A 14,212-nucleotide genomic window follows, 5' to 3' on the forward strand; every position below is an offset into this window, starting at 1 on the left:
CGGTATGACGGCTGCGTGGGCCCATGGTGTTTATACTTGCATATTATTGTTTGTACAGATGAATGTGGAACCTTCAGGCGTTTGGAAATAGCTCCCAAGGATGAACCAGACTTGTGGAGGTCTACAATTGTTTTTCTGAGGTCTTGGCTGATTTCTTTTGATTTTCCCATGATGTCAAGCAAAGAGGCACTGAGTTTGAAGGTAGGCCTTGAAATACATCCACAGGTACACCTCTAATTGACTCAAATGATGTCAATTAACCTATCAGAAGCTTCTAAATCCAGGACATCATTTTCTGGAATTTTCCAAGCTGTTTAAGGGCACAGTCAACTTAGTGTATGTAAACTTCTGACCCACTGGAATTGTGATACAGTGAATTTTAAGTGAAATAATCTGACTGTAAGCAATTGTTGGAATTTTTTGGGGTCTTTAGTCAAATGTTCTAGACTACTTTATACATTCCAGCTGCAGACTGATATGATAAGGTCTTGTGAGTTCATATTTTTGTGTGGAGGTTGAGAGCTTCAGAGTTTCTACCCATTTCAACGTGTGGACCGCGGTCTCGTCTTTTGGTCTCAATGGTTGATTATTCAGGGCTCAGCTCCCGAACCACTTTACATACCAGTAGTGTCCCGGCAATGTACTGGTCTCACCATTTTCAGCCATGTAGCCACCGCTCCACACTGTCTAGTCTGGTAGTTTCAACCATTTGTAATGTCAGGCTCACCGTCCGTCTACTTGGTCTGATATATTAGTTCTTAGCAAGTCCTTTTATTAAGCACCCAAAGGGGTGCTCCGTCATGCTGACACAAACTCTGAGCTCACTTAGGCGTGGCTACTGACTGTGCTTAGCTTATATGAAAAACAATTATCTCCTTAGAAAACTAAAATCACATTTCTGTCTTTTCAAAAATACTCTGATACTTAATAGTTTATTTTATATAAAATGTAGATGTAAACTTGACAAATAGAATGCGTACCCTTTCCGAGTAACAGTTATTTCATTTTACCATCCTTATAATAAACAACATGACAGGATTATTCTTTAGATCCCCACGGACCATTCTTAATATTCCTATGTTATGAATTTTGTTCCAAAGTTTATTCTTTGGCCGTTAGAGTTTTTTGGCGGCAAAGGTCTTCTGTAGACAAAGGTATTCCTTTGGTTGATGCTGAAAGGCAGAGAGAGGAAGCTTCTCTCCTCCCTAATTTATGACAGGGAGTCATAAAACTGGCCCAGCTCCCCCCTCTCCTCTCCTGTGGGAGAGTGGGGGTCTGGCTATCTGTCAGCTATTTGCCAAGCTGGCACCTTTGATTCTCAGCAAGGAGAGAGTCATGACAGTCCCCCTCTGGGGGGTTCAACCTTCGAAGGATTCTGCAAGTTGTAACCCACCATAAAAATGACCACGGGATGTCCTGGTTGTGGATCATTGATGCGCTCCCCCTCTGTTGGTTTACCCTGGTAGGATTTCTGCAAGCTGCGGACCATCAAAGAATGGCCAGGGTGTGTCCTGGTTGGGGATTGACGTTCCGGACCAGTCGTCAGGTTGTCCAGGCTGGTATATCTAGGCAGTAACTTAGGCAGATGTTAACAATGCACAACACTCACAAAATACATAATTATATTTCTTCCCCAAATGAGCGGTGTTGTGGCACCAACTGATGATTGTTTTGGGAACTTGTTTATGGCTCTTTCACTTCTTAAGTGTCAAATAAAATGAAAACAAAAATGAATAAAATCATAAACAAATACGAAATATAGTTACCACACCTTAATCATCTAATTGGACTGTATTCTATATATACGTCCACGGTCTTGGCTAAATGACCGTATTACGGCATTGTGTTTAATGTCATATCTAGCGTGTTCTTGCTTAGTGGTGTGTTGCTTAGGGCACTATCCTAAGTTAATAACTGCATGATAAGTCTACAGCTGTAAGGCACTAGCTTTAGACAGTCCAAAGGGATGACCTATGGACCTCTGGAGAGAAACTGTTGAGTAATGTAGCTGTGGAGTTGAATGCCTCATGGTACATTTTCAACTTTACCAAGGCTGGTATTTTGCTCTGAACCTTAAGTGATCCTAGCATAAATCCCCATTAAATGTTCCTTTGTACATTTGTGTTTATGCTTACATAAGCACACATACCAAAGGAAAGAAAAGCAAGTATCCTGGTAGGCTGCAACCTGTTCAGAATTTCAGATAATTTCCATGTCAATGACTGGAGGTCAGTAAGAATCGGTGTCGACCTCAAACCATATGCAAAGGGGACCCGTAGTGGTTTAACTACAAGTCACTCTGTCTTATACCATTGTAGTGGCGATAGGTATGAAGGAGTCTATTTCATAGCTATGTTATCCATGGAGGAGCTAACCTCACGAGGGAAGTACTCTATAAGCACTGAACCAGTCATATGCGGTGTGATCATGGTTCATGACTCCTAATAACTTTCCTCCTGAATGGAGTGTTCTATTTATTAGTGGCATGTGTGTTAACCATCAGAAGAGTGTTTTGGAGATTCCCTTCCACGTGTTGCAATCTGAGTGACTACTAGCTCCCCTGTCGCTGTTATCAATAGCAATTCGAATTGTGAGGTCTCTAACCTTCTTACTGATTGTGGCTGGACTGACTGTGCTGGCATTGGTAGTGGTACCCAAGGGGACCAGCTAGCCTACCAATGAATTCTGAAATGTTATCCCACCGGAACACATTATTAGAGCGTTTTACTAGTTGCATTGTAGTTGAGACTACACATGGCAAGGAATGATTATTACCATTTGTTTTTGGAGGTAGAAAGTCCACTGGACTTCTTTTACGACCATTGTGGTACACTGCAGTGATATCTCAGTATTCTAAGGTTATCCCCGTCGAGGGCTTGTCCACTCCTCTCTGTTCTCATGGGGAAGTTTACAACTCGATTTGTTTCCTGCTCGGGTGGCATCATACAGTGTTGCATGTAGTCTCAACGCCCTCCATCGGCCTCAACGACACTCATCATGGGTCTGAGCTAGCATTCCCCCCTTTGTGTCTCGGGACCACCCCACCGGTGGTTGTTGTTGGTATCCAAGGCACAAACGAAAAGGTCAGACCCATTGTACAAGTTGTCAGCAGCCGCATTGTTAGTAGATTGGCTGTAATCTTTCAAACAAATCTCCTGGTGTTTCTGCTTCAAAATGCTCAGTGGTTGTCGAGGCCTGTCAGTCACCACAGTGTCCGCGTGTGGAACCGTTCCAGTACCTGAAAACTGAGACAAGGATATCTGTCTGTGATATCGGACAGCGTTTCACCAGTGGGTGTCATCGGGTCAGTTGCGGAACTGACGCCGTTAGTGTCATTGTAAGGGGTTTCAGTCCCCCACAAAGCGGAAAAAGTTTCATTGGAAGCAGAGTACACTCTGCACGTTGATGCTTTTATTCCTGGGACGCCTGCAGAAGGACAAGAGAAGTTCATCTCAGCTACAGTATTGCATGACTCCAAGGAGGAGGGAATTTGCTCATTCACAGAGACTGCTGGCTTGAAATCATGAAAATAATGGTTTGCTGATTGAATGTGATGAGATATCGTAATATCTCCTTGGGCCAGATTCTGCAACAAGAGGTTTCGGAACGTCTTTTTCCTGAGGGGTGCTGTCGACAGAGACCCTTTGTGGATGACTGCGTTGCAGCTAGCGTTAGGAGGAGACAGCGTGGTCAGTGGAGATGGCACTGTGATCATACTTGGTTGGTTTTCCAATGCATTAGTTGGAGTAAACGATCCATCAAGTCTGCTGTGAGTAGCAGGGGTTCAGATTTGAGGCTGGTAACATACACAGGGTGAACAAGCGATACGTCCTGGAAGTGTAGTTTCAGCATGAGTCTCAATGTGAGAAGCGAGGTAGTCTGAGTGAAACCTCGAAGTGTAGAATTGCATAGTTCCATTTTTAACCAACGTTTAGCTGGCTTCAAAGCCATTTTTAGATAATTGAACAACATTTGAGAGATGAGCAACATTGTCGAGCCCAAATCAATTAGCACATCACAGGTTAAGCAGTCCTCCAGGAATATTGTTGTGCGTCATCTCTCAAAGCTCCAACATCTGATAATGCATCCTCTAACGGGAGTGAGTGCTCCTGGTCAAACTTCAAAACCGAGATGTCAGAGCACTCAGCGCTGCGCACTTTTGATGCCTCAAAAGCTGTGCTCGCAAGCTCTCTGAGTTCTAAGATTGGTACACCAATGTGGGCAGTAGGGCCCAAATAGGTAATGAAGTTGGGATACATGTTCGACAGAAACATTTGTTTGAATGGCAATAGCTCTTCCATTCCTGTTTCGGTGAGTAAGCTGAATGAAGCCTATGATAGTAAGCTTGTGGGTGTTCATTCCGAGCTTGTTTGACAGCGTTAGCCAGCGAGCTGTTGTGTTTGCGAGTCGCAGAACCACTGAATTTTTAGTTCAAAGCCGTGGCAAGTTTAGCGTAGTAGTTTTGCACATATTGCTGTTGTAGACGAATGAACCTTGTCACGTGTCTACTCGCTTTGTTGGTGAGGAGGTGCCATATTACTCTGTGCCGAATGGCCAAGACTGAGGGACACCTGAGAGAGGCAAACTCTGAAACATTCTGTCGTCTTCACTCCTTTGTGTACCGAGCTCCGGTTGCGAGCTAGGGTGCTTGGTTAGGTAGTCACGCTGTAGCACGTGACTGTTCTGGAATTCCTCCAGATGGTGCTTAAGGGTGGTATTCTGCTGTATAGCACAGTCCACTTGGGCGCTTAGAGTACTTATTTCAGACACGTGAGTGTCGCACTTGCTCCGTTCGGCCTCATACTTATCTGTCATGGTTTGCAGGTAGGGGTCTTGAGTACGGAGCGAGAGATTCAGTGATAAGATTTCCTCCACTTGCTTAGAAATCAATATTTCCATCTTCATCACCTGAGTTCTCTCATTATTCATTTGTCCAGCGACTTCAATGAGTTCTGCTGATTTGTCATCCAACTTGGTCATTGTGTCCATTAAGCTTTATTTTGATGTACTGCACTTGTGATTTCATGAAAGTTTAATATTCATAGTAATTTCATTTGAATTTGGCGCTCTGCAATTTCACCGTAAGTTGTCGAAATGGGACGCTAGCATCCCACTGATCCGCAAGAAGTTAAACAATATTTTTCGGTGGTGCCCGAAGATTGCTAATGAGTTAATTGTTACATGAGTAATTTAATCATCGTAATAATTTAACATAGTTAATTGACTTGATAAAATAATCGTCTTCGCATTAATGGTACCAACGTCACAACACCTCATTTATCCTCTGTGTATTTATACCTGCATTTTCGGTGTATCTGTTGCCAGTTCGTCTTGTCCCGTCAAGTCCTACCAGCATGTTCCCGTGTTTCCTGTGCTCTAGTTTTTGTTTTTCTTAGTCTTCCCAGTTCTGACCTTTCTACATGTCATGACCCTGATCCTGCCCGCCGTCCTGTACCTGCCTGACTCTGATTCCGACTCTTTGCCTGCCCCTTGTACTATAATAAACTCTGAGACTCTGCCTCCTGTGTCTGCATCTGGGTCTTAGTCTGAGCCGTGATACTGCCTGGACGGCTCCCCTCTCTCCACTGGGATTTTCTGCCTCTGACCCTATTACGGGGGCTAAGTCACTGGCTTACTAGACCTCTTCGATGCCGCACCTATAAAGGGCCAGGCTTTTTTCACTATACCCGACTTGAGTGGGTTGAGTCACTGACATGATCTTCCTGTCCGGTTTTGCGCCCCCTCGGACTTGTGTGTTGGAGGAGATCTTCATGGGCTATACTCAGCCTTGTCTCAGGGTAGTAAGTTGGTAGTCTGTTGATATCCTTCTAGTGGTGTGGGGTCTGTGCTTTGGCAAAGTGGGTGGGGTTATATCCTGCCTGATTGACCCTGTCATGGGGTATCGTGCTGCAATAGTCTGTGCTAGGGTGCTAGGGTCAGTCTGTCCTATCTGGTGAAATTATCCTGTTTCCTCTGGTGTCCTGTGTGAACTTAAGCATCATCCCTCTAATTCTCCCATCTCTCTCTCCCTTCCCGGAGGACCTGAGCCCTAGGATCATGCCTCACTCAGGACTACCTGGCCTGATGACTACTGGCTGCCCCCATCCCCAGTCCACCTTGTCGTGCTGCTGCTCCAGTTTCAACTGTTCTGCCTGCTGCTATGGAACTCTGATCTGTTCACCGGACGTGCTACCTTGTCTCGAACCTGATGTTTTCGACACTGTCTCTCCTTTCTCTCGCTCTCTCTCTCTCCCTCCCTCTCTTATTTCCCCTCTGCCGCAATTGCTGTCTCAACCTCTGAATACTCGGCTATGAAAAGCCAACTGACATTTACTCCTGAGGTGCTGACCTGTTGCACCTTCTAAAACCACTGCTGGTCATCTATGAACATTTGAACATCTTGAAGAACGATCTGGCCTTAAAGGCCATGTACTCTTATCTCTGCACAGCTAGAAGAGGACTTGCCACCCCTCAGAGCCTGGTTCCTCTAGGTTTCTTCCTAGGTTCCTGCCTTTCTAGGGTTTTTCCTAGCCACTGTGCTTCTACATCTGCATTGCTTGATGTTTAGGGTTTTAGGCTGGGTGCCTGTATAAGCACTTTGTGACATCTGCTGATGTAAAAAGGGCTTTATAAATACATTTGATTGACTGTGTGTGTGTATGTGTTTGTGTTGTCTCTCCAGGGGATTAAGATTGTCACAGTCTGCTTTCAAGGCCTTGACCTTGACTGTCTGACATCCTCTCCTGAGTCATCCCTCCCTCTGGTCCATATCAAATCAAATCAAATGTATTTATATAGCCCTTCTTACATCAGCTGATATCTCAAAGTGCTGTACAGAAACCCAGCCTAAAACCCCAAACAGCAAGCAATGCAAGTGTAGAAGCACGGTGGCTAGGAAAAACTCCCTAGAAAGGCCAAAACCTAGGAAGAAACCTAGAGAGGAACCAGGCTATGAGGGGTGGCCAGTCCTCTTCTGGCTGTGCCGAGTGGAGATTATAAAAGAACATGGCCAAGATGTTCAAATGTTCATAAATGACCAGCATGGTCAAATAATAATAATCACAGTAGTTGTCGAGGGTGCAACAAGTCAGCACCTCAGGAGTAAATGTCAGTTGGCTTTTCATAGCCGATCATTAAAGCCCTGTCTATGTTGGTAGATAAGATAAGAGCACCCCTCCAGCTAGGATGGAGTCCGTCACTCCTCAAGAGGCCAGGCTTGGTCCTGTTTGTGGGTGAGTTCCAGAAAGAGGGCCAATTATCTACAAATTCTATATTTTGGGAGGGGCAGAAAACAGTTTTCAACCAGCGATTGAGTTGTGAGACTCTGCTGTAGAGCTCATCACTCCCCCTAACTGGGAGGGGGCCAGAGACAATTACTCGATGCCGACACATCTTTCTAACTGAATTACAGGCTGAAGCTATGTTGCGCTTGGTGACCGCTGACTGTTTCATCCTAACATCGTTGGTGCCGACGTGGATAACAATATCTCTATACTCTCTACACTTGCTAGTTTTAGCTTTAGCCAGCACCATCTTCAGATTAGCCTTAACGTCGGTAGCCCTGCCCCCTGGTAAACAGTGTATGATCACTGGATGATTCGTTTTAAGTCTAATACTGCGGGTAATGGAGTCGCCAATGACTAGCGTTTTCAATTTGTCAGAGCTAATGTTGGGAGCCTTCGGCATCTCAGACCCCGTAACGGGAGGAGTGGAGACCAGAGAAGGCTCGGCCTCAGACTCCAACTTGCTGCTTAACGGGGAAAACCGGTTGAAAGTTTCTGTCGGCTGAATGAGCGACACCGGTTGAGCATTCCTACAGCATTTCCCTCCAGATGTCATGAGAAAGTTGTCCAGCTGCGGGGACCGTGCGAGGGAATTTGTACTAACGTTACTATCTGTACTCACTGGTGGCACAGACGCTGTTTCATCCTTTCCTACACTGAAATTACCCTTGCCTAACGATTGCGTCTGAAGCTGGGCTTGCAGCACAGCTATCCTCGCCGTAAGGCGATCGTTCTCCTGTATATTATGAGTACAGCGACTGCAATTAGTTGGAGGTCCTGACGAACCATGTCCAGATAAAGCGTCCGGAGTGAAAAAGTTGAATGAAAAAAAGTTGAGTGAGGGAAAAACTAAAAATATAAACGGTAATTAAAAAGTAAAAACCGTAAAGTTGTCAGGTAGCAAAGTAAGGTTGGCAACAAAACGCACAGCAACACTTAAACAAGTCTGCAAGTTGTGCCTGGAAATGAAGGAGAAAAAAAAGTCTGCCTGTCTGCCTGTCGACCTGTTCTTCTAACCTCATTGGATGACCGCTCAATAGCTGTGTCTTATCCCACAATCCTTAGCCTGCTCCTCTCTTTCCTTTCCTCCTCGCTCTCACTCTTGCTCTCTCTCTCAGTCCTCTCTTCTCTCTCTCTGTCCTCTCTACCCTCCCTCCTCTCTGTCCTCTCTCAGTGGTAGTCAGTGAGTGACTAAAGCGTGAACACATTAGCACAAATCAGGGTAATAATCATGTGGAAGTGATACTTGTGCTAGTCGCTACCAGCAGGTATGTGTATAAATGTGTGATGGAGGTAATATAAGTAGTAAAATATAGGAAGGAGGTTCCCTTTCAGATTGTGATCACATTAGTGATCAAACTCCATAACTCCAAAGTCTCTCTGGCAAATGTACAAGGAGTTAAAATAATGGTTTGCTAATCTCAATCATAGATTTAAAGATCAATCAGATAGTTTGTATTTCATAGCGTTCCCATTTTCATTTTCCCAGGCCTATTTTTCTGTCATGTTATTATATTTTCTTTTTTATGTGACAACTGATCATTGTGACAGCTCATCATTTCATGAATCTTGGATATGTAGAGATTATTTTCTGTTCTCATGTTCTCTCTTATGTTTCCAATGTTTTTTTTACTTCTGAGAGCAAAGGATAGCTTAGGCTATAAATCATTAGATGGATCTCTCTGTACAATATAAGTGAGGTATCTTCATTTGATCACTCTGTTGTCACTGAGAATGTTGCTGCGCCACAGGAAATTCAAATGAGCCTTGTGATTTACATACATTCACTGAAAACCCGCAGTTTTCTTTTACTCTCGCTCATTCAAACGCTAAAGCATCAGACAGAATAAATGTTCTACCACTGTAGGTCCTACTACTGCAACATTTAAATGTACAAAAATGTATCTGAGCCGCAGCCATACACATCAACAACTGTTGTTGTATATAGCTTAATAACAAAAGATAGATATGAACGATTAACCATATATACAGTATATATACAGTACCAGTCAAAAGTTTGGACACACATACTCATTCAAGGGTTTTCCTTAATTGTTATTATTTTCTACATTGTAGAATATTAGTGAAGATATCAAAACTATGAAATAAGACATATGGAATCATGTAGTAACCAAAAAAGTGTTAAACAAATTAAAATATATTTCCTATTTCAGATTCTTCAAAGTAGCCACCCTTTGCCTTGATGACAGCTTTGCACACTCTTGGCATTCTCTCAACCAGCCTCACCTGGAAGGCTTTTCCAACAGTCTTGAAGGAGTTCCCACATATGCCGAGCACTTATTGGCTGCTTTTCATTCACTCTGCGGTCCACTTATTTGGTTACTACATGATTGTTATTTCATAGTTTTAATGTCTTCACTATTATTCTACAATGTAGAAAATAGTAAAAATAAACTTTTGACTGGTAGTGTAGATATATTTTTGGGGTAGTTATTTATCAATCAATCAATCAAATCAAATCAATCAAATTGCATCGGTCGCATACACACATCAATTGGATGTTATTGCGGGTGTAGTGTAATGCTTGTGTTACTAGCTCAGGCAGTGCAGTAATATCTAACAATTCACAACAATACACAGAGATCTAAAAGTAAAATAATGAAATTGAGAAATATATAAATATTAGGACGAGCAATGTCGGAGTCCGGAGTATAAATAATTAATATGTGATGGGATGTATAAACATTATGAACAGTTTGTGGATATTTAGTATATCTGTAGAATATGTAGGATAGAATACTATATATACAGCAGTAGTTTAATAGGATGGCATTAACTAGAATACAGTATATAAGATACAGTATATATGATATGAGTAAAACAGTATGTAAATATTATTAACCTCTACGGACAAGGGGGCAGTGTTCGGAAGTTCGGAGAGTCTGGCGTGCCCACAGTAAACTGCCCGTTACTCAGGCCCAGAAGCTAGGATATGCATATAGTTGGTAGATTTGGATAGAAAACACTCTGAAGTTTCTATAAATATTACTATAATGTCTGTGAGTATAACAGAACTGATATGGCAGGCAAAAACCCGAGGAAAATCCATCCTGGAAATGGAATTTTTTGATGTGACTGGTTTTCTATTAGAAGCCTGTTGACCATATAGGGATTTAGCTCCCAGATTGCAGTTCCTATGGCGTCCACTAGATGTCAACAGACTTTAACCTGTCTAGGCTGAGGGTGCCGCTAGCGGCACTCCCCCCCCACCCCCACTGAAAAGGCAGAGCCGCGAAATTCAAAAAAAAAATTTTTTTTAAATATTTAACTTTCACACATTAAAGTCCAATACAGCTAATGAAAGACACAGATCTTGTGAATCCAGCCAACATGTCCGATTTTTAAAATGATTTACAGGGAAGACACAATATGTAAAGATGTAAATCTATTACCTAAAAACACATTAGCATAATCCACCATCTTTTATTTGTCCACCAACACCAGTAGCTATCACCAATTCGGCTAAACTAAGATATTTATAGCCCCTAACCAAGAAAAAAACTCATCAGATGACAGTCTGATAACATATTTATGGTATGGGATAGGTTTTGTTAGAAAAATGTGCATATTTCAGGTAGATGGCATAGGTTACAATTGCACCCACCGTCACAAATGGACTAGAATAACTACATAGAGCAACGTGTTTACCTACTTACTAATCATCAAACATTTCGTAAAAATACACAGCATACACTAATCGAAAGACACAGATCCTGTGAATACAGACAATATTTCAGATTTTCTAAGTGTCTTACAGCGAAAACACAATAAATCGTTATATTAGCATAGCACATAGCACATAGCAGCCCAGCATTGATTCTAGCCAAAGTGAGCGATAACGTCAACATCGCCAAAATATATTATTTTTTTCACTAACCTTCTCAGAATTCTTCAGATGACACCCCTGTAACATCACATTACAACATACATATACAGTTTGTTCGAAAATGTGCATATTTAGCCACCAAAATCATGGTTAGACAATGTGAAATGTAGCCCAGCTGGTGAGAAAATGTCCGTGCGCCATATTAGACAGTGATCTACTCTTATACATAAATACTCATAAACGTGACTAAAAAATATAGGGTGGACATCGATTGATAGACAATTTAATTCTTAATACAATCGCGGAATTACATTTTTTAAATTATCCTTACTTTTCAATACAGTTTGCGCCAAGCGAAGCTACGTCAAAAAACATGGCGTCCTAAGCCACTAACATTTTTCGACAGAAACACGATTTATCATAATAAAAATGTCCTACTTTGAGCTGTTCTTCCATCAGTATCTTGGGCAAAGGATCCTTTCTTGGGTCTAATCGTCTTTTGGTGGAAAGCTGTCCTCTTGCCATGTGGAAATGCCAACTGCGTTCAGCATGAACTGGAAGCGTGCCCAGCGATTCACAGCGTTTCAGAAATAAATGTCCCAAAATCGCACTAAACGGATATAAATTGCTATAAAACGCTTTAAATTAACTACCTTATGATGTTTTTAACTCCTATAACGAGTCTTAACATGACCGGAGAAAGATTACTCCCAACACTAATGCTTGGAACAGGTGCGGGTCGGTGTCCTCCACGCGCATAACGTAGCTCCAAAAGACTTACTAGCTACAGGGTTTTTTAATTTATAGTGCCTGTGAACGCGCAATCGACCCCATTCAAATCGTCATCACGTAAAGGCATCCAGGAGAAGACGTAAGCAGTGTCCGTATACTCATAGCAATAACTGTGGCCTTTTAACTGACTCCAGATCAGGGGCCAACATTTCTGAAATCTGACTCCATGTCAGGGAAATTGCTGTAGAATGGGTTCTGTTCCACTTAGAGACAAAATTTCAACTCCTATAGAAACTATAGACTGTTTTCTATCCAATAATAATAATAATATGCATATTGTACGATCAAGAATTTTGTGGGAAGCCGTTTCAAAAATTACACGATTAGCATAAATAGTGACAACAGCGCCCCCAGCCTCAACAGGTTAAACATGGTTTCAGGCTTGTTTTTTGAAAAACAACGAAGAATAATAAGTTCTATGCTATGCTTTCGTCTAAAGCCTATTGTAAATCAGACAAAGCGGTTCGATTACCAAGATTCTAAGCTAAAGAATGGTGTATAACACTTGTATTTTCATGAATGTTTAATATTAGGATTTTTGTATTTTGTATTTCGCGCTCTGCAATTTCACCGGATGGTGTCGAGGTGTTGTCGACGCTAGCGTCCCACCTAGCGTAGAGAGCTTAAATATATTACTGTGCTTTGAGTTTTACATACATGCTGGGAGTGTTTGTAATCATGGTAATTGCCAAAAAGTTATCTTTTGAAATAAAGTTTGAGGGGCCATCTTTAAGAGTTGTTCGGCAGGGATAGCTTATTTGAAAAATGCAGAATCTGCTCTGATACTATATAGACATCAAAACGGAGAATTTGAAAAAGTCACTTGTTGGTGCTGCATTTCATTTTCCTACCTCTGTGTCAATTCCAAGCTGTGCTCATCATCAGTTCTTCATCTAATTTAAAGTGATCACTGTTCCATTATTTAAGTGACCACTGATTCCTTGTCTATCTACAGTTGGAGTCGTAAGTTTACATACACGTTAGCCAAATACATTTAAACTCAGTTTTTCACAATTCCTGACATTTTATCCTAGCAAAACTTCCCTGTCTTAGGTCAGTTAGGATCACCACTTTATTTTAAGAATGTGAAATGTCAGAATAATAGTAGAGACAATGATTTATTTCAGCTTTTGTTTCTTTCATCACATTCCCAGTGGGTCAGAAGTTTACATACACTCAATTAGTATTTGGTAGCATTGCCTTTAAAATGTTTAACTTGGGTCAAATGTTTCGGATAGCCTTCTACAAGCTCCCCACAATAAGTTGGGTGAATTCTGGCCCATTCCTCCTGACAGAGCTGCTGTAACGGAGTCAGGTTTGTAGGCCTCCTTGCTCGCACACACTTTTTCAGTTCTGCCCACAAAGTTTCTATAGGATTGAGGTCAGGGCTTTGTGATGGCCACTCCAATACCTTGACTTTGTTGTCCTTAAGCCATTTTGCCACAACTTTGGAAGTATACATGGGGTCATTGTCCATTTGGAAGACCCAATTGCAACCAAGCTTTAACTTCCTGACTGATGTCTTGTGATGTTGCTTCAATATATCCACATAATTTTCCTACCTCATGATGCCATCTATTTTGTGAAGTGCACCAGTCCCTCCTGCAGCAAAGCACCCCCACAACATGATGCTGCCACCCCCGTGCGTCACGGTTGGGATGGTGTTCTTTGGCTTGCAATCCTCCCACTTTTTCCTCCAAACATAACGATGGTCATTATGGCCAAACAGTTCTATTTTTGTTTCATCAGACCAGAGGACATTTCTCCAAAAAGTACGGTCTTTGTCCCCATGTGCAGTTGCAAACTGTAGTCTGACTTTTTTATGGCGGTTTTGGAGCAGTGGCTTCTTCCTTGCTGAGTGGCCTTTCAGGTTATGTCGATCTAGGACTAATTTTACTGTGGATATAGATACTTTTGTACCTGTTTCCTCCAGCATCTTCACAAGGTCCTTTGCTGTTGTTCTGGGATTGATTTGCACTTTTCGCACCAAAGTACGTTCATCTCTAGGAGACAGAACTTGTCTCCTTCCTGAGCGGTATGACGGCTGCGTGGACCCATGGTGTTTATACTTGCATATTATTTTTTGTACAGATGGAAGAACCAGACTTGTGGAGGTCTTCAATTTTTTTCTGAGGTCTTGGCTGATTTCTTTTGATTTTCCCATGATGTCAAGAAAAGAGGCACTGAGTTTGAAGGTAGGCCTTGAGATACATCCACAGGTACACCTCCAATTGACTCAAATTATGTCAATTTGTCACGCCCTGACCTTAGAGAGTCTTTTATTTCTCTA

This window comes from Salvelinus fontinalis, chromosome 6 (genome assembly GCF_029448725.1).
Source record: "Salvelinus fontinalis isolate EN_2023a chromosome 6, ASM2944872v1, whole genome shotgun sequence".
In the NCBI taxonomy this organism is placed as follows: domain Eukaryota; kingdom Metazoa; phylum Chordata; class Actinopteri; order Salmoniformes; family Salmonidae; genus Salvelinus; species Salvelinus fontinalis.